The sequence below is a fragment of the Geotrypetes seraphini genome, chromosome 14 (genome assembly GCF_902459505.1).
Source record: "Geotrypetes seraphini chromosome 14, aGeoSer1.1, whole genome shotgun sequence".
In the NCBI taxonomy this organism is placed as follows: domain Eukaryota; kingdom Metazoa; phylum Chordata; class Amphibia; order Gymnophiona; family Dermophiidae; genus Geotrypetes; species Geotrypetes seraphini.
In genome coordinates this window covers 74238650-74259838 of record NC_047097.1, presented here as the reverse complement: position 1 = coordinate 74259838, position 21189 = coordinate 74238650, and the positions used below count along the sequence as shown (strand labels likewise).

Here is a 21189-nt window from a genome sequence, read left to right as displayed (position 1 = left end):
GCTTAATGTTCCAATCACCGCTAATGTTATGGAGCGCATTCTTTTTAAATTAAAAACCGATTTATTTAAAATTGAAATTAAATCATAGTCAGAAATTAGAATTTTGGATTGCTGCCAATCGCACTCTTTTTGGCAAACAAACTTGAATCGTGTGGTTTAAGTACAGGCCGGGATTCGGTACCTTGGATCTGTGCCTCTGGCTTCTCTGAAGTTTGCTCACAATAAACTCTCCCTTACGGGAGTCTTTGTGTCCTTCCAAATAATAGCACTGGGTTTATAGGGCACTTTATTCAACACAATGAATTAGAACACGACTGAACTTGGTAGGGGGGGGGGAAATATTTATTCACAAATGCCCTTATTCCACTGACCGCTGGGGGTCCTTGGTGAACACAGTCCAGTCACTCAGGATGTGGAGGGGAACAGTTCCCTGAAAAGAACTCCGAGTCTCTATCCTTAAACCTCATTAAGCCTGTGAAGAGAGTGCTCCGCCCGGTTTTGTGCCAGGGCTCTGTTAACTTATTAATGGTGCAAGAGACTAGGCCCGATAGCCCTCCTCCTCTGCCAGCTCTCCATTCTCCTGTCCCCCCTTGAAAATAGTGACCTGTAGGAACTTGCGGAGTTCACTTAGTCATATGAAGGTTGGCAGTTCCTGTACTGGAGCACTGAGAGCTGCCCTCCCTCCTCCCAAAAAAGTCTCTAGTGTGGGATCTTCCATTGGACATGTCTAAACAATTTTTACTGGACTAAGTAGACTGTTATCCTTTTTGTGATTCATCCAAGAACCCAGGACCAGTTCAAAAGGTTATGGCGCTCTGAGCATTGCTCCTTCTTCCCCTGTGGCCCTCTAAACTTGCTTTCAGCCAGCCCTTGGTCTTACGCGACAGAGGGAAGAGCCAGGACTGGCCAAAAGCACCTGCTGTGCATATTGTTTAGAGGGCCCCCAGCTTTGGACCAGGTGAGCTCAGGGCCCAGGGATTTCAGCTGGAAAATGGAAGAAAGAAAACCATTTCTCCAAAAAGCTTAAAATTACAAACAATTTTATCCCAGATTCTGTGAACAGAAAAATGGTATTTATGCTGAAGGGGATGAAGCTCAACGAGCACCACTCGTTTTGTTTGAGAAAATAGAATTACAAAAAAAAAAAAAATAGGACTCTGTTCTAGGCAATTTAGGTATTTTGATTATATTTTAAGATTTATTTACCACCTTCTTTAAGAAATTCATCCCAAGTGGTAAAACTGGAGATCGACAATTTACACTTATAGTGGCATAAGAGCTGCCATACGGGGACAGATCGCAGATCCATCAAGCCCAGGATCCTGTTTCCAACAGTGGCCAACCCAGGTCCTAGGAATAAACAGTGGATTTCCCTAAACCATTTTAATAATGGCTTACAGACTTCTCTTTTAGGAAGTTATCCAAACCCTTTTTAAACCCTGCTAAGCTAACTGCTTTCACCCCATTCTCTAGAAAAGAATTCTAGAGTTTAATTATATGCTGAGTGAAGAAATATTTTTTCCTATTTGTTTTAAATCTACTATGCCCCATAGTCCTAATATTTTTGGAAAGAGTAAACAAGCAACTCACATCTAGTTTCTCCATTCCACTCAGTATTTTATACTTCCCCTGAGCCATCTCTTCTCCAGGCTAAAGAGCCACTTTAGGCTTTCCTCTTAGGGAAGTCATCCCAACCTTTTTACCATTTTCATCTACCTTTTCTAGTTCCGCTATATCAGAAACATACACAGTATTCGAGGAGTGGCTGTACCATAGAGTGATACATTTTCATCTTTGTTTTCCATTCCTGCCGCACACTGAGCTGAGAGTTTCAACATATCCTCAACAATGACACCATTTCCTGGGCTGTGACTCCTAACACCGAACCGAGCATCACATAGCTATAAGTTCAGGTTCCTCTTCCCCACTTGCATCACTTTGCACTTGCTCACATTAAACACCATCTGCTATTTTGACGCCTCACAAGGTCCTCTTGCAATTTTTCACAATCTTCTTGCGATTTTACAAACTTATGTTATCAGCAAATCTAATTATCTCACTATTCATTCCCATATCTAGATCATTGATAAATATGTTAAAAAGCAGCAGTCCCATCACAGATCCCTAGGAACCCCACTATTTACCCTTCTCCATTGAGTTATGTCCTGCGCTCTTCAATCTTTCCCTAAGCACGGGAAGAATCCCATTGGACTGGAAAACAGCTAACGTCATTCCGCTTCACAAAAAGGGATGCAAGTCGGAGACTGCAAATTACAGACCGGTAAGTCTCACATCAATAGTGTGCAAACTTATGGAAACGTTGATTAATCACAAATTAGATACGATCATGAGCAACAAGAGGCTGAGGGATCCCTTCCAGCATGGATTTACAAAGGGAAGGTCCTGCCAATCCAATCTAATCAGCTTCTTTGACTGGGTAACAAAAAAGCTAGATATGGGAGAGTCCCTGGATGTCATGTATTTGGACTTCAGCAAGGCTTTTGATAGTGTCCCACACCGCAGGTTATTGAACAAGATGAGTTCATTGGGACTAGGAGAAACATTGACTGCATGGGTTAAAGACTGGCTCAGTGGCAGGCTCCAGAGGGTGGTGGTCAATGATACTCCCTCCGAAACATCGGAAGTGATCAGTGGAGTGCCGCAGGGCTCAGTCTTGGGCCCAATCCTATTTATTATCTTTGTACAGGACCTGCCTCAGGGACTTCGAGGTAAAACTGCATTATTTGCCGATGACGCTAAACTGTGCAACATAGTGGGCAAAAGCACCGTGCCAGACACTATGACGCAGGACCTACACTTACTAGAACAATGATCCGCAACTTGGCAACTGAGTTTTAATGCCAAAAAGTGTAAGGTTATGCACCTTGGTAGCGGAAATCCACGCAGAACTTACACCCTGAATGGTGAGACCTTAGCAAGAACTGTTGCAGAACGGGACCTAGGAGTAATCATCAGTGAAGATATGAAGACTGCCAATCAAGTAGAGAAAGCATCATCCAAGGCTAGACAAATGCTGTGTTGCATCTGTAGAAGTTTTGTCAGCCGGAAGCCCGAAGTTATAATGCCATTGTACAGGTCCATGGTGAGACCTCATCTGGAATATTGTGTTCAGTTTTGGAGGATACATTATCAAAAGGATGTGCTGAGAGTGGAGTCGGTAGCCACCAGAATGGTCTCAGGACTCAAGGATCTCCCATATGAGGAACGTCTAGGTAAGTTGCAGCTATACTCTCTCGAGGAACGCAGAGAGAGGGGAGATATGATAGAGAAGTTCAAATATGTAGCTGGCCGAATTGAGGTAGAAGAAGATATCTTTTTTCTTACAGGACCTACGGCAACAAGAGGGCATCCGTTGAAACTCAGGGGTGGGAGATTTCATAGCAACACTAGGAAGTACTTCTTCACCAAAAGGGTGGTTGATTGTTGAAATAATCTTCCACTTCAGGTAATTGAGGCCAGCAACATGTTTGATTTTAAGAAAAAATGGGATCAGCATGTGGGTTCACTTCGAGGAAGTGCTTGGGGGGGGGATGCTTAGAGTGGGCAGACTTGTTGGGCCGATGGCCCTTTTCTGCCGTCATATTCTATGTTTCTATATCGTATTTTTCGGTCCATAAGATGCACTTTTTCAACCCCTAAAAAGGAGGTGGAAAAGTGGGTGTGTCTTATGGACCGAATACATCTCCCCTCTGCCCCCGGTACCTTTTTTAAGTGGCAGTGGCCCAGTGTGGTCTCCTGCTGGACGGCTGCCTTTCTCCTTGCAGAGCGACACATAATGTAGGAGCGCGACCTTTGCACTTCCTGCCTGGCCCCGCGCCGTTCTGTGATTGGCTGCAGTCAGTTCTTACAATGGGTGCATCTTATGGTCAGGTGCATCTTATGGACTGAAAAATATGGTATATTGACCATTTAACCCTATTCTTTTCCATCTTTTAACTAGTTCTCAGTCCATAATAGGACATTACCTCCTACCCCATGACTTCCAGCTCACCTTCATCCTTATGTTTATGTATTCACCGCTTCATAGAAATGTAGTAGATTGGTGAAGCAAGATTTTCCTTGCCTAAATCCATGTTGGCTTTGTCCCATTAACCCATTCTTATGTATATGCCCTGTAATTTTGTTCTTTATAATAGTCTCTACCATTTACCTGATTTGATGTCAGACTCACCGGTCTATAATTTCTCAGATCACCTCTAGAACCCTTTTTAAAAACTGGCGTTACAATCCAGGTTACTAGTACATGGCAAAAACCCAAATATTAGCAACATTCCATGCTACTGATCCAAGGCAAGCAGTGGCTTCCTCCACATCTGTCTCAATAACAGACTATGGACTTTTCCTCCAGGAATTTGTCCAAACCTTTCTTAAAACCAGCTACATGGAATATATCTTGTCTGGGCTTCCAGGATGATATTTTTGAATAACTTCTATGCATGATGTAAATTTTTGACCTTTGCAGCTTCTCCTCTAAGTTTATTTTTTGCCATTCATCTCATAGGAGTATGACCATAATTACATCTCAGAGAATTATGTGCCAAAATTATATATAATTTCCTGAGGTGTATTTACCCCTCCCTTGGTGCTGTCCCTCTCCTTCTCCCCCTCCCCCATGTGTACACTTTTTCCATTTTCTCCTCTCTCCCAGCATCTGTCCTTCTCCCTTCTCTTCTCCCCCCTACCACCCCAGAACCAGAATCTTTCCTTCTTCTGCTTCAGCATGGCCATCTTTCAAAATGACAGTACCTGGCCTCTAGTGATATGTTCCAACAAACCATTAGGGATCATTCTGCTACATAAGGTAATGGTTTGACTCTTTAGAGGTAGTATTTATTTATTCATTCATTCATTCAATTTTCTAGCTCGTCCTTCCAAAAGAGCCCAGAACGGGTTTCAAATTTACATACATAATAAAGGTTAGCGATAAGATAGTTGGAGTACGATTTTCCAATAAGGATAAGACAAACATATTTTGAGTAACGATAAAGTAGCATAAGGGCTTTAAATGAAGATAAGGCAATTTTAATGAAATGGGCTCATTCTTCATACAGTAATAAGGCAATTTCTATACACAGTATGGAAAAATCGAATGTATGCTTTGGGATTTATTATAGCAACAAGACGATTGGTAAGGCACTTTTAACGATATGGGCACAGACATGTACAGTAGTAGGGCAAATTCTGTTTGCAGTATGGGATCTGGCATATGAGTTGGGATTAAATGCTCAGGGGTGTAAGGGGTTGGGGGACTATCAATTCTGTGAGGAGTGTGCAGATGGAAATTTAGGTGGATTGGGGGAGACAGGGGGATGTCCAGAAGGGATCTGAGCAAATTATGTGGGATTCTGCATGCTCACATGAATTATGCAAAAAATTATGTGTGGGCATAATCGCAAAATTTCCCTGGGATACAGATAAATATAACACTCAAATACAGTTAGAACTGCAAGATAAAATTTGGAAACAGGCAAATTTAATTGTTTGGGTCTTTATCTGCCATTATTTACTATATTGCTATCACAGTAGCATAATAAAAGCAATACACATTAAAAAAAAGTAAAACATTTAAATTGTAGTAAAAATATTCATGCAAATAGAGGTAGGATACACAATACATATGCAAAACTCTACCCAATAACTCTGATGTGACACAGTCTGCACAGAATGCCGAACCGGTATCATTCCTTCCCATGCTTTGCATACATGGGGCTTGTTTGCTGTTTTCGCTTTGGATGAACTGATCTACATACCTTTTCCCAGCTTATGAAAAATTGCCTAGCATGTGGCTTTTTTGTGAATTGAGTTGTTTCTCGATTGTCTGGAACCTGATTTACAGGATTGCTTTTCAGACTAGAGATGGACTATATAAGTCAGGGTATATAATAAAGGAATCAAGATAAAGAAAATATACAACTGAACTGAGGAAAACATTTAAGTAATCGGGCAAAGAAACTGTAGCAATAAGTAGGTATTCGTATTAAACAAAGACAAGGCTTATGAACTAAGGGGAGGATTCTGTATAGGACGGTGGCTAAGAATTGCGTCTGTCCATTACCCTGCCTAACTTGATTGATTCTGTAAGAATCGTGTTGCCACTGAGCTGATCGCGGCAAGGGAATCCTCCTGCTGTGATCAGCTGAACAGCTGTGACACGGAAACCCCGCCCCCACGAATATCCCCAGCAGGAGGGATGCCAGCCCCCCCAAAACCCCCGACCTGATACCCCCTAAAACCTTGACCTCCCCACCCCCCAAAGCCCACCTAGACTCCTCTGGACCTTTTTCAATAAGGCCGGACGGAGGGATGCCTACTCCCTCCAGCCGGCATGCCCGCCTTTTGAGAATGGCGGGCCTTACCCTAGCTAGTGCATCCTGCGATGCACTAGGAAGGAGGCCTAAGGCCCCACCTATGGGAGGAGCCTTAGGTGCCTGGGCCAATCAGGACCTTAGGCCTCCTTCCCAGTGCATCTCAGAATACATCGGGTAGGGGAAGGCCTGCCATTCTGAAGAGAATACAGGATATAACAGAAACACTACATTTGATACTGAAGAGTGATTTAATATCACAGAATAAAGATACAAGCCATTAATCAGATGGAAATTCCTTCACTCTCTTACAGCCTGTCATCTTAAAGACTCTAACACACTAGATGTATGCGGGGGAATCAAAAATTAAAGACAATTGTTAAATTACGCAATAACTGGAACAGAGTATGCAACATTGTCTTTTGGATAGTCTGTCCATGCACAGTGCAGCGTTCAGCCATTAGTGGTGTGGCAGCCATGAGGGCAAAGCATGAACGCTCCACTGCAAGATTGCACCATCAAAGAACAACGTGAAGTAGTGTGCTTTCTGTGGAAATTCACCATTGGATATTGACTCCGAATGGACACAGAATCATGAATGAACGAAAGGTTTATGATTGGGTAAAAAGGTTTAAAGCGGGAAGAACAGGTGTAACTGACAAAGGTCATTCTGGTCACCCATCAACGTTGCACACACAAGAGCACATTGACAGGGCGGATGCCTTGATTGGAGAAGACCGACGGATAACGGTGTCTCAATTGGCTGCAAATTTGGATATCAACCATGGATCTGCATTTGGGATATAGGAAAGTCTGTGTGGAGGTTGAGACCCAGTTCCTGAGATGGTATGAAGAAGATCTGAGTATTCTGGAGAAAAACTGTCACTGGTGACAAGACATGGTGCATCACTACGACTCAGAGAACAAAAGACAAAGCATGATGAAGTAAAGGAAGCGGTGCTCACCTGACTTCAGGAACAGCCAAAAGACTGAAGCTAGTTGAACAATACAACAAATGCATGTGGAAAAGTGATATGCTCAATTGCTCAGTTATAAATGTATTTTGCCTTTAGTTTTTGATTTATCCTCATTTAGAGAAGAAAATTTCTCCATGCCCACAAGGCTATGAATTTTTAAGATCTATGTATGCCAATACTGTACATTCCCTGAGCCAAAGGAGAAAAGGAGACTTGAATTGAATCTAAGAATGGACGATTGATACAGTAATTTACTGATGAGATGGTTTACAGCAAGCATTGAGAAAAAAATGGTGCAACAAACCATCTGTGGATGCTGTAAGAAAGTGCTGGAAACCGTTTTGCTTCTTCAAACTGGCTGCGAAGTTCTGAAGGCAGAAAATTTCATGCAAACTTGGTAAATATTACAACACTGATGTACTGGAAAAGCATTGGAATCACAACCCAAATTAGAGAGAATGATGTGGTGATGATTACCAAGAATATTCTCATTCTGACAGAGAAACCAGATCATGGAGATATCAGTTTTAAGTGACTTCTCTGTGAATCATGTGGAGAGAGAGTGAAAACCTCAAGTACCAAAGAGTCAGAACTCTTTCTTATCATTTGGAGGTCACATTTTATGAACTCTAGAAGGAAATTCTCTTTGGGGAGAGTGAGGTCATACTCCACATACCCTGGGGCTTAGGAGGGAGAAAATCCCCACTGTAACCTCGCTAAGTGCTTCATTTCTGATATTATAACCGAACGGCCAGTAACCAGGTTTTAGAGTCTGCTAGACTATTACTGGAGATCGCCTTCATAAATTTTGCATTAAGGTGACTGTGCTGGTACCTGGAATTAATTCAGAATGCTTACGATACTCAATTACTTTTTAGCTGTGTTACACAACATAATGACTTATCTTTCAACGCACTCAAATCTGACGATGTAACATAAGTGTAATTGATTCATCTTCTCAATTAAGTAAAGCTAGTGTGTGCTTTGGCTGAGGAATGCCGGAGAGACCCCACAGTTAGATAGATTGTGCTACCTTCACATCCTGGGCTGCAGCATTTTCTGCTGTATGGATATTAGCAGATTTTTCACTGTTCACCTCCCCTTTGTTTACTGGAAAACAGGAGAGAGGAGGCGCAGCGAGTCTGGAGTCGAATCAACTACTCAGAGAGGTTTTTACAGCTTGATAATTGATTGATTGATTTGGTATTTAATGTTTATGGATTTTATACTCATTTTCTGAAACTGGTGTGGGGTGTGAGTTTACCTGTAGGAAGCCAGGAAACAAACTAAATCAAGACAAAAGTCATTTCATTTTATCTCTGATATTAAAAAAAATAAAAAAATACAAAAAGTCAATTGTTTATTGCTGCCATTGCCCAGAACTCTGCAGGACAGTGTGGTTTCAAGAGCCCAGAACAAAATCTCTGCTCTCTCCAGACCATTCTACACATGTGCTGCAGTGTACCATGAACTCATTCTCAGAAACCCAGGCTGAGGTTACTAAAGTGCTTCACTTCCTTTAAACTGACACAATCTGGGAGAAGGCTAGACTGCAATTTTGGTTCTCTTAGAAATGTCAATCACTTACTTCTGTAGGAAGGCTCTAGGATAGCAGCGTTAAAAGAAAGGCCCTGGAATATTCACTGAGTTCCATCTCTTTTCTGAAAAGCATCAAGAAAAGTGCAGAATAACTCGTAAGTTTCATGGCTCCGCATCGTTCTCTTCTTGGTTGGGCTGAGAACTTTTCAGCAGCCCCTTGTATTGTGATGTCATAATGCCTCATTCTACCAAAGGCTAAGAGCCAACCGCATCGGTGATGTCACAATGGTTCAGTTTCCCTATTCTTGTGCCCATTTACTAGAGGCATTTGCCTCATTGAAAAGTGTGGAATAATTTTCGTCTTGGTTGGGCTGAGAACTTTTCAGTGGCCCCTCGTACCTCTAAAGGATACAGCTAGGCCCTCTTTTACTAAGGTATGCTAATCGATTTAGTGTGCGCTAAACGCTAACGCGTGCATGTTAGTCTATGGACGCGTTAGCGTTTAGCATGCGCTAATTCAATTAGCACACCTTAGTAAAAGATGGAGTTAGTTCCTTGGAAATCATGTTAGATTTGAAGCTAAACTTTGGCCCTCACATTTTTTTTTTTTTTTAATATCTGAAAGATCTCTCTCTCTTCTTCCTTCCTTTTTAGATAAAAGTGAACTACAACTGTTTCTCGCTCTTCGTGCATCTGTTGGCGTCTTTTTCCTGTTTGCAATGTTAAGGCTGCTTTCTCCACTCCCTGAAAGCTAACAGACAATTGAGCGTTTTATCCCCAGCATTTGTCCAAGGAACGGGGAAGGGTGAGAAGGCTGGATCTCGCAGGGGCATGAAATCTCGCTGTCACCCCCGTCATTAGTTCCTGCTCCCTGTCTGCCGATGGAGGAGAAAGTCTGGTTTGCTGAAGTTGCACCAGGTGTTTTCACCGAGGAGAACGCTAAAGTTTATGAGCTTCTACCAACGGAATTTACAGCTGAGAAGTCGAATTCTCACGGGGAGGCTACACTGGAGGTGATTTGGAAAATGTCGAAGAAACTGAATGCTGTGACGCTGAAAAAAACATCCAGAGAGCAACTGGCTTTGGGAGGGAAAATGGATGAATTAATAAGGAGACAAAGAATTCTATAACTAAAATGCAAACTGAAATTCAATCTCACCAAGATTATAAGATCTTTTTAAGTTCAAAAAGCTATTAAAGATAATGCAATATTGCATAGAAAAATTGAGAACATTGGAAACTATAACCGAAGAGTAACAAAGCCATGCGGCAACAGCCCCGAAGCCCTTTAAATCTCTGTGGGCTTTGGGGCCGTTAGCGTGGCTTTGTAAAAGAGGCCGTAAATGTACATATTTTGAACTTCCCTAAAACTCCCGGGATATCTTCTTCTGAAATATTGAAAAGTTATTTGGTGGAAATACTTAAATATTCATTAACATCTATTCCTCTGCTTAATACGATTTATTATTTACTTAAACAGTCTCAGGGAGTAATGGAAGAAGAAAATATTCAATCTGCTCAAATGGATCTGAAACATATTTCAGCTCTTCTGGAAGAATCCATTACAAAATCTTCGCTAAGGACTACTTTGTTGGCTTCCTTCATCTTTGAGCAGGACTTAAATGCCTTTATGAAACAATATTTCCGACGCTCCAAAGAATTATTCCAAACCTACACAAGAAAGAAGAAAGCAAGAGACCAGGGCAAGTGTATCATTAAATACGTTTTCTTTCTGCCAGCGCAACTGACGGCCTTTTTGGAATCCCCTCAGTATAACTGATAGAAGGATGAAAGGGACAGACCATTGGTGCTTCGCTTTTCCTTAAAGATTATCATTTAAAATATGCCAGTTCTTTATTGGGGGTCTAAGGAAGGAAAAACTTTATTCTGGATTTAAGTTGTGATGTTATTCTTACTGTATTTCTCCAACAAGTTTGTGGAAAATGATAAATATTTTTAAAAATGCCCTCGGATGTACCCCATCCGGCCCCATCGCTTAGTTTACTTAGCTCCTCACAAACACAATCCTCTGAAAATCGATCAGGATGTTTGTCTTCTGTGGTTCTGCTCCCAGAGCTTCAGCCATGAACACAGAACGGAAATATTTGTTAAGCAATTCAACCATTTCTTTATCAGCTTCTACATATTTCGTCCCTTCACTTTCGAGTCTCAAAATGCCACTTTTGCACTTCTTCCTATCACTAATATAGCTAAAAAATGTTTTGTCTCCCCGTTTTACCGTATCAGCTATTTTTTCTTCCATTTGTATCTTTGCTTTTCCGACTACTCAACCAGCCTCTCTTAACTTTTCCAGATATTTTTGCCTGTCATCCTGGACTGCAGTTTATGAAAGCTAGCCTCTTACTCCTTACCTTCTCAGCTAGTACATTTGAGAACCAAAGCAGCCTTTTCCTCTTACTTACTTGCCTCACAAAAAGGTCTTGTCACTCCTTTCAGTTTTGTCCACTGCATTTCTACTCCTTCCAGATGTTCCCATGGTCTGGTATTTGTCCCCTCCTTCTCTTCCCTCCCCCCTACTGTGATTTGGTTTCGCTCTGCTCCTTCCCTGACATCTCTCTCTCCTTCCCATCACCCCTTCCCGTGGTCTATCTCTCTCCTTTTCTGGCAGTCTGGCATATCTCTCTCCCCTCCTTCCTTTCCATCTCCGCTCTGCATCCTTCTCTCCTTCCCTCTCCTGTGATCTGCCCTTGCACTCCTCCCTTTCTCTTCTTTTGTTCCATAGAGGTCTGCCATCTTCTTACTCTTTCTTCCCCATCTTCACAGTCCAGCATTTCTGTACTACCCTCTCCCTACCCCCTCCACCGGAATTTGGGGTGTTTTCACCCTTTTTGTTTTCAGCACTGCACTCTTTGGGGTGCAGGAAGTGTGAGTGGAGTAAACATCCTGCCTTTGGCAGCCCTGGAAGCTTTCCCTTTGCTACAGGTTCCTACTTCAGAGACAGGAAGCTGTAGCAAAGGGAAAGCCTTCCAGGGCTTACTTCACTCATATTGCCCCCAACCTGAAGAGTGCAGCACTGGAAACAAGAAAGGATAAGAATGTGCCGGATCCCGACGATAGGGGGTGGGTGGATGATATTCTCCACAGGCCACCCCAGAGGTCTTGGAGGGCTGCCATTGGCTCGTGGGCCATGCAATGAAGACCACTGCTATAAACCATGCATAACATGCGCATTTCACTGCTTCACAAAGAATGGAAATACGAACCAGCTTCCAAGACAACCATTGGTTCCTATTATGTTCAGAAAACCTTTAAAATCCTGATCGAACTCTCCCAAATATCTTTCTGATTCCTGATTCAATACCGCCTCCATCAAAGATGGAATTTGTAGCAACTGTTTGGGCTTTTTTGGGTTATTTTGCCATTGGAATCACCTCCACCTGTCTAACACTTATTCCACCTTCAGAACGGGATTAAAGACGTTTCTGATCTTGACCAGAAAAGGGAGGGGGGAAGAGGACAGTTGAAGACTTGGCTAAGTGGTTCAAATTGGGGGCAAGTGAAAAATGGTATTGCACAGAGATGTCTATAACTTAATTCTGGAAAAGAGCAGCTTCTGGGTATTGCCACTGTGCAATTCTTAGGCTAGTCTGGACAGAAGGTCACGATCAAGCAAAGTGTTAGGCAGACTGAATGGAAAGTGCAGGTCCTCTTGACCAACTGGGTTTCTTCATTCCGTTTTTATATCCTGCTCAATCTAATGGAGCTTAATCTCAGCAGAGTAAAACATATTTATGAACATTTTAGATTTTTCCTCCCTTTACCCTCTCGACCTGCAACAAAGTCTCTTATACTCATTGATGTGATGTACCTACTATTCCCCATACTTCCTTAGAGGCCTCTTAACTTGTAAATCACCTAGTTTAGATGACATAAAATAGACCTTAATGTTATGTCTGTCCGTCCCTTGAAACCTCAAATCATTTAGTTGTGTTCCCTCCAAAAGCAACTAATCTCACCTGAGGATCATCATCTCAGAAGCAAAAGGAAGGCAGTCTTGCAGCCGAACACCTTCACATTCCTCTTGTTCCAGTATTTTTGCATTACACAAACCATCCGAAGTTGAGAGGCTCTGAGCACAATTCAGCTGTCTGTGCTGTATTCCCGCTTTGAAGGTAACTCTTCAGTTATCCTTGCTTTACTTTTAGCAATGAGACGCTTACATGAAGTTTGTATAAAGATCACAGCAGCTCCTGATTTACTTAGAGTCATAAAAAATAAGTGGTTAAGTAGGCGGCACTTTCAAAATATTTTATTAATATGTCCTCAGGAAGCAAAACTGAAATAAAAAAACCCTTAATGATGCTGTTTACTGCCAAAGGATCTGTGAACATTTCTGTTGCTCACTTGCTTTCATTTTTCATTTCTGCTTCCCTTACCCCCAGCAGCGTGTTCTTCCATGAAGTTCAGTCTTATTTCCCTCTGGAAATGAGCTCTAAAGCATTTTGGATTCATCCTGGCTGAAAGGCATGAGCTAAAGCTAAGTCAAAGTTCTGCCCTCTCTTCTTTGGGTTTCAATGATCAGGCTCTCTCCCCACCTGCCAGCATATGGCATCTCCCTAACTGAGTTCAAGCAGCTTAATTAGCTTTGAGAACGAGAAGGGAAGTTTGCTTTCCAAAAGCATTTCTGTGGCTAAACCACAGGAATGGGCTTTCTGAAAATACGTAAGAAACGGCCATAGCAGGCAGCATAATTTCACCCACATTTGATACTTTCCAGCTGCGCAAATTTAGAAAGAAGCAGAGAGAGTGGATGCCTTACCAAGGGCTTTGCTAAGACAAATGGTGATAGAACCTACTAGGGGAAGATCAACACGATTTAGTCCTTAAGGGTGGAGAAAGTAGATCTAATCTCCAGATGGGCAGCAGTGATCACTAAACAGTGTGGTTTGATACAAAAGCTAAGGTGGAATCTAGAAACCCTAACTTCTTTCAGTTAGGGAAGTTCTTTAAAGAGAAGCTGGCGGTGTGAGAGGAAAACAGCGGGATTTCATTCAGGGCACAGTATCAAAACGTTGTTAGTAGATCTGCAGATCAAAGGCTCTTCAAGCCCAGTAGCCCGTTCTCACGGTGGACAAACCCAAGGAGTAGCAATATTCCATGCTACCGATCCAGGGCAAAAGCATAGCATACCCCACTCTAAGTAATGAAGTGTCAAAACATTGCATATCTCAATGAATGAGTATACAGGAGGAAAAGACCTCAGAGTCCAAGTCTGTGTTGTTCAAATTAAAAGAAAAATGACACTCTGGAAAGCATGAGAAGTGATCTACAAAAATTGGAAGCTTGGGCTGCCTGGCAGTTAAAGTTTAATGTGAAAAAATGTAGATCGATGTATTTGGAGTGCAGAAATGCAAAACAGCTGGGAGGCTGATGTGTATGGACCAGTCAAGAGGCCTTAGAGTGAGGTTCTCAAGGTGATGCTTGGCTGCATAGAGACGGACAACCAGAAGTACTATGTCAGCTTTGGAAGTTGCACCTTGCCAAGGAAACAAAAGGCCTCAAAAGGGTTCAGAGAGAAGAGAACAAAATGGCATGGAGTCTCTGCCAGAACAGACTGAACAAGTAAACAGTCAAGGAGAGGAGGGATGGGGGAGATATGATACAGACATTTCATAGGTGAAAGATTTCAATGAACAAACCAACCTTTTCCAAGAATGGAGAGACTCTAGTATTAGAAGTTTCAAATGGGGAACTGAAAAGAAACATCAGGACATACTTTTTCTTAGAGAGGGTGGTGGGTGCCTGGAATGTTCTTTCCTGGGAGTTGGTGGTGATGAAAAAGGCCTGGGATTTCCACTGAGGATCCCTACTGTGTATGGGAAGAAGATGGAGGTAATACAGACTGTTTCCACTCAAAGAAATAAAAGAAAGAGAGAGAAAACCCAGCACGAAGTAACAACTGCAGACTGAATGGACCATGCTAGTCTTCACCTGCCGTCATTTACTATGGAGATAGGGTTGGTATTTATGTGAACATAATTGAAAAGCATGAAAACTGATCCTGAAAATGGGTGCTTGTCAGAGATGCAGTATAAATGTAAGTGAAACCTTCGCAAGTCACACATTTAAGACTTGCCATACTGGGACCCAGTATCCTGTTTCCGACAGTGGCCAACCCAGGTCCCAAAGTAAAACCAATTTTATGTTGTTTATCTTAGGAATAAGCAGTGGATTTCCCCAAGCCATCTCAATAAATGTAAAATTGCGCTGTTCTTCTTACACATGTGCTCAGTTATAAAATGAAGCCTCAAGCAGTTCTCCTTCACTAAAAACACAAATTCTCCAAGAGTTCATGTGGAGAAGCTGCAAAAAGCTATCCTTCAGATTTCAGCTCTGGACAGCATCACAGAAAACCTGTAGATCAATCAGAGAACACACAAATCGTGCCTTTCATTTCCTGCCACACTCCCTAGAATTATGATCTGCCCTAGAGCCTGTGTGGCAGAGATTCATGGAGGGCCCAGCAATTGACAAATTCTTCTCATTGCACTTTTACCACTCTTCAAGCTTGACTCATTCCTTTATTTTAACTAGAAAAGACACCTCTTACCTCCTCATTGCAGGCATTAACTGGAGAACAGGCCATATTATCAAGTACTATAAAGTCCTGGTCCAGAGCTCATTTTCATTCTGTTGCCAGTGCATTCTCATTACAGAAAATGACTAAATCTGATTCCAGAATCTGCTCAAAACTTTCCTTTGGCTCTTGCAAAGCAGCCAGAAATTAATTCAGTTCAATTTGCTCAGTTTTGGGGCATATAGTGCTTTACTTTCTTGAAAAAATTAGCTTCATTATTGAGCTGGCAAAAAGGTTATTTATAGCACAGAAATGCAGTTTTTAAAGTAGCCAAGTCAACAAACAGGAGTAACCTTCTTCCATACCTCTGGCATCACCATTTTCCCTTCCTTCTCTATTCCACTAAGCTTACACTAAGAACATAAGAATTGCCATACTGGGACAGACCGAAGTCCATCAAGGCCAGCATCCTGTTTCCAACAGTTGTCAAGCCAGGGGTTTGTGCTGGGACTGCTGCTTTTTAACATATTTATCAGTGATCTAGAGATGAGAATAACTAGTGAGAATTAATTTGCACAAAGTTGTTCAATCGCAAGACAATTGAGCACCTTGTCCGACTGGGAGTCAAAATGGCAGATGATATTTCATGTGAGCAAGTGAAAGTGATGCATGTGGGAAAGAGGAATCCGAACTATAGCTACATGATGCTGGGTTCCGTGTTAGGAGTCACAGCCCAGGAAAAGGATCTAGGTAGCATCATTGAGGATATGTTGAAACCCTCAGCTCAATGTGCGGCGGCTGCTAAGAAAGCAAATAGAATGCTAGGAAAGGAATGGAAAACAAAGAGGAAAATGTTAGAATGCCCTTGTATCACTCTATGGTACGGCCGCACTTTGAATACTGTGTGCAGTTCTGATTGCCGTATCTCAAAAATGATAAGAAGAATTATAAAAGGTACCAAGAAGGGTGATGAAAATGATAAAAGGGATGGGACGACTTCCCCATGAGGAAAGGCTAAAGCGACTAGGGCTCTTCAGCTTGGAGAAGAGACGGCTCAGGGGTGATATGACAGAGGTCTATAAAGTGGAAAGGGTAGAGGCGAATCACTTATTTACTCTGTCCAAAAATACTAGGACTAGGGGGCATGTGATGAAGCTACTGTGTAGTAGATTTAAAACAAACTGGAGAAAATATTTCTTCACACAATGTGTAATTCAACTCTTGAATTTGTTGCTGGAGAATATGGTAAAAGCAGTTAGCTTAGCAGGGTTTAAAAAAAGTATGGAACAGTTCCTAAAAGAGAAGTCCAAATTTGCTTTTCTGAAGATGGCTTCACCATAAATCTTGAACAGGTAAGGTGACAAGATGCCACGTTTTATTGAAAACCAATCAGTATTACCATATTCAGTTCTCACTGCAGCTTCACGATTTTTGTAGAGGCTCTTTATCAGCTGAATTTGGGTATTTACATTTGTGCTAGAGTTCTCCATAGTTTATCGTGATCCACAAAGTCAAAAGCTTTGCTATATCCGCTGAAGCAAAGTTATAGGTGCTTTTGGTATGCTTTGCTCTTCTCTAATATCTAAAATTGGCAATAATGTCTTGTTCCTCAAACAATTTCCCCATCTCTGGACACCTTACATTGGATACCTGTAATGTGAATGTAATTTGAGATTCTCTCCTTGGTTTTTATGCAGTTGTGCTTAATTCATCTAGAGGTCGCCTTCTGTACACTGTTGGTTAGGGAGATTATAAAGCAAAGACCTGAAGTAAAGCCTTTAGTTCGGATTCACTAATCCACGTCGGTTTTTTTTAGGTGCCAAGCTCAGTAAAAAAAACACACCATTTAAATGACATGATGAACTGAATTTCAAGGCCTACCGGTGGATAACGGTGAAGCAATTGATATTGTGTGTTTGGCTTTTCAAAAAGCATTTGACAAAGTACCTCATGAAAGACTTCTGAGGAAATTAGAAAGTCCTGGGATAGGGGGTAATGTCCTTTTATGGATTAAGAACTGGCTGAAAGACAGAAACAGAGAGTGGGTTTAAATGGTGAATATTCTCAATGGAGAAGGGTAGAAACATATAAACATAGAAAAAAGCAGCAGAAAAGGGCTATAGCCCACCAAGTCTGCCCATTCCAAGTATCCCCTCCCCTGAATTTACTCCCTTAAAGATCCCACGTGAGTATCCCATTTTCTCTTAAAATCCGTCACGCTGCTGGCCTTTATCACCTGGAGTGGGAGTCTGTTCCAATGATCCACTATTCTTTCGGTGAAGAAGTACTTCCTGGAGTCGCCATTAAACTTCCCTCCCCTGATTTTCAGCGGATGCCCTCTGGTGGTCGAGGGTCCCATGAGCCAGAAGATATCATCTTCTGACTCGATGTGTCCCGTGATGTACTTATATGTTTCAATCATATCTCCCCGTTCTCTTCTTTCCTCAAGTGAGTACAGCCGCAATTTTTTTAATCTTTCTTCATACGTGAGATCCTTGAGCCCCAAGACCATCCTGGTGGCCGTTCGCTGAACCGACTCGATCCTCAGCACATCCTTTCGGTAGTGTGGTCTCCAAAACTGAACACAGTACTCCAAGTGAGGCCTCACCATGGCTCTGAACAACGGCATCATAACTTCAGGTCTCCTGCTGACGAAACCTCTGCGGATACACCCCATCATTTGTCTTGCCCTGGAGGAAGCCTTCTCCACTTGATTGGCAACCTTCATGTCCTCACTAATGATCACCCCTAGGTCGTGTTCCGCCCTGGTCCTAACCAAGGTCTCACCATTTAGTACATAAGTTCTACGCGGGTTTCTCTTACCCAGATGCATTATCTTGCATTTTTTAGCATTGAAGCCTAGCTGCCAAGTAGTTGTCCATTGTTCCAGCACTGTTCCAGTAAAGAGTGGGGTTCCCCCAGGAGGGGGCCTGTGCTGGGACTGCTGCTTTTTAACATATTTATCAATGATCTAGAGATGGGAATAACTAATGAGATAAATTTGCTGATGACACAAAGTTGTTAAATCGCAAGAGGACCTTGTGAGACTGAGAGTCAAAATGGCAGATGATGTATAATGTGAGCAATTGCATAGTGACTCGAACTATAGCTACGAGATGCTGGTTCTGTGTTAGGAGTCACTGCCAGAAAAAGGATCTAGGTGTTATTGTTGAGGATACTTTGAACCCCTCAGCTCAATGTTTGTTTTCCATTCTTTTCCTAATAATTCCTAAGATGAAAATGTTAGAATGCCCTTGTAGGGCCACCCTTGAATAGTGTGTGCAGTTCTACTTGGCGTATCTCAAAAAAGATATGGGGGAATTCAAAAAGATACAAAGAAGGGCAACAAAAATGAAAAAAGGGTTAAGAAAATAAGAACAGCCAATGGTCCATCTAGCCCAGTATCTCGTCTTATAGCATCAGCATTGCATGCCACTGATCCAGGGCAATTGGCTTCCCCCATGTCTGTCTCAACAGCAGACTATGGACTTGTCTAAACCTTTTTTAAAACTAATTACATTAACCGCTCTTACCACATCCTCTGGCAACGCGTTGAGAGCTTAACTATTCTCTGAGTGAAAAAATATTTCCTCCTATTAGTTTTATAAGTATTATTCTGTAACTTCACTGAGTGTCTCCTAGTCTTTGTAAATCTCGATGCAGTAAAAATTCGATCCACTTGTACCCGTTTGACACCACTCAGGATTTTGTAGACTTCAATCATATCTCCCCTACAAGGAAAGGCTACAGCGGCTAGGGCTCTTCAGTTTGGAGAAGAGACGGCTCAGGTATGATATGATGGAGGTCTATAAAATGAGTGCAGTGGAAGGGGCAGAGGTGACTCGCTTGTTCACTCTTTCCAAAAATATTAGAATTAGGGGGCATGTGATGAAGCTATAAAGTAGATTTAAAACAAAATGGAGAAAATATTTCTTCACACAACATGCAATTAAACTTGGGAATTTGTTGCCTGAGAATGAGGTGAAATCAGTTAGCTTAGCGGGGTTTAAAAAAGGTTTGGATAATTACCTGACATGGTGCCAGGCTTCAAGTGAAAATCCTCTTACAGTTCCTTCTTGTATCTGTACCTCTGAAGAAAGCACAGGGTGAAGTGTGTTGCCATGTCGGGTAATTTTTGCCATTTGTATAAGTGCAGTTTCCTGTTTTGTTTCTTGAATATAAGAGGAGTCATCCTGGAACAGCCCAATGGTCCATCTAGCCCAGTCTCCTGTTTTCAACACTGGCCAATGCAAGTCCCAAGTATTGTACCTGGCAAAAACCCAAAGAGTAAGAAGACTTCATGCTACCGATCCCAGGGAAAGAATATCTCAATAGCAGACTACATGTAAGTTGCAAAAAGGCAACACTGTGCTTTTATAAAATAAGCTGCCAGAGTGAGCCCCAATAGTGTGTAAATGGGCAACACTCAAAGATGGTATGAAAGTGTGCATGCAAGTAAGTCCCACCTGAGCTGCACGCAGCCTGCGTATGAGGAACACTTTTTCTAATCCACTATTGTGCATGGGTGGTCGATGCGTGGAACAGTCTCTCAGAGACTGTGCCTGAATTCAAGAGGGCCTGGGATAGGCACGTGGGATCTCTGAAAGAGATAATGGTTACTGCGGATGGGCAGACTAGATGGGCCATTTGGCCTTTATCTGCCCTCATATTTCTATGTATACAGCTGTATAATTTTCTAAAAGCTTCCTAGAAGGAACATTTTTCAAATATTCCTTATTATTATAATAAAATTCATAATTTCAAGCTTTCACTAAATGCTATCAGACATCACTTCCTCTTTCACAGAATACAAGCGAAAGCTGCGATGTTTTCTAAAAGTGTTCTTCACCAAGACAGGCTCCTGCATTAAAGACTCACAAAGAATAGCTCTTGCGTCCAGACAATGAAAAACCTGCCTACAGCATGAATAGATACACTGTAATTTGACCTCAGCAGGTCACCAATATGATAAACGTGTAAATAATCCAATAACTTTCCTAATGCATTTTAAGTATGATCTATTATTTAACCTTGATCTAGAAAATGTGCCCAATTTTTTAAGGCTAGATTTGTTCTCAACTGTGCAGACCAAGGCTGGCTGGTGTTATATTGCTCATGAAATCCAACATAGATGTAGATGAGGATAAAGGGAAAGCAAATGTGAAAATTACGTCTGCAGACGATGAGATCTAATGCTTCCAGAATATATCAAGCAACAAAAAGATCTGGGTCAATTTAAAAAACTGTTAAAGCGTCATTTGTTTCCTAAGATGAACTATGATGGCTGATGCTTTTTATATGAATCGGTCATTTGGAGGTTTTTTTGACATGTTCGTTTCGTCTAAATTATAAACTTGAAACTAATCCAATGGCATTTGATACTGGAATGGGGCTGGCTAGGGTTTGGGAAGAACTGCCCGAAATAGCTTGTCCACAGGATGAGGTGAAGCTTGGACAACCTGGGAGGTAAGCGGAGGAAAGGAACTATTCTGCTGAATGAAGAAGAAGAAGGAGCAAAGGGGTTTCTTGCCTTGCATTTTGCTCCACTTTAAAGCTAAAATTTTTTTATTTTTCTGCCTGAATTCATCGAGCTGCATCTATTTAGCTCTTAACACGACTTGACCCTAATGCTTTTGACAAAAAATACTGCCAGGATATCAAGTCGCCATGGATTAAGTGATAATGAGATGCAAAACATGCAAACACATTTCAGATGTGGTGCCAGACTGGGTATCACTCCTGACCAAAGACCCTCCCAGACTGCCAATGACGTTAAGGTGTAGAGTGGGGGGGGAGGGAGGCTTGTACT

General features: G+C 41.9%; 1 protein-coding gene across 7 annotated transcripts in view; it reads right to left on the bottom strand.

Annotated features, from left to right (window-relative positions):
• Positions 1 to 21189, bottom strand: part of MAP2K5 (mitogen-activated protein kinase kinase 5) — a 229552-nt gene that overhangs the window by 71492 nt on the left and 136871 nt on the right. The gene's annotated exons all lie outside the window — the stretch shown is intronic.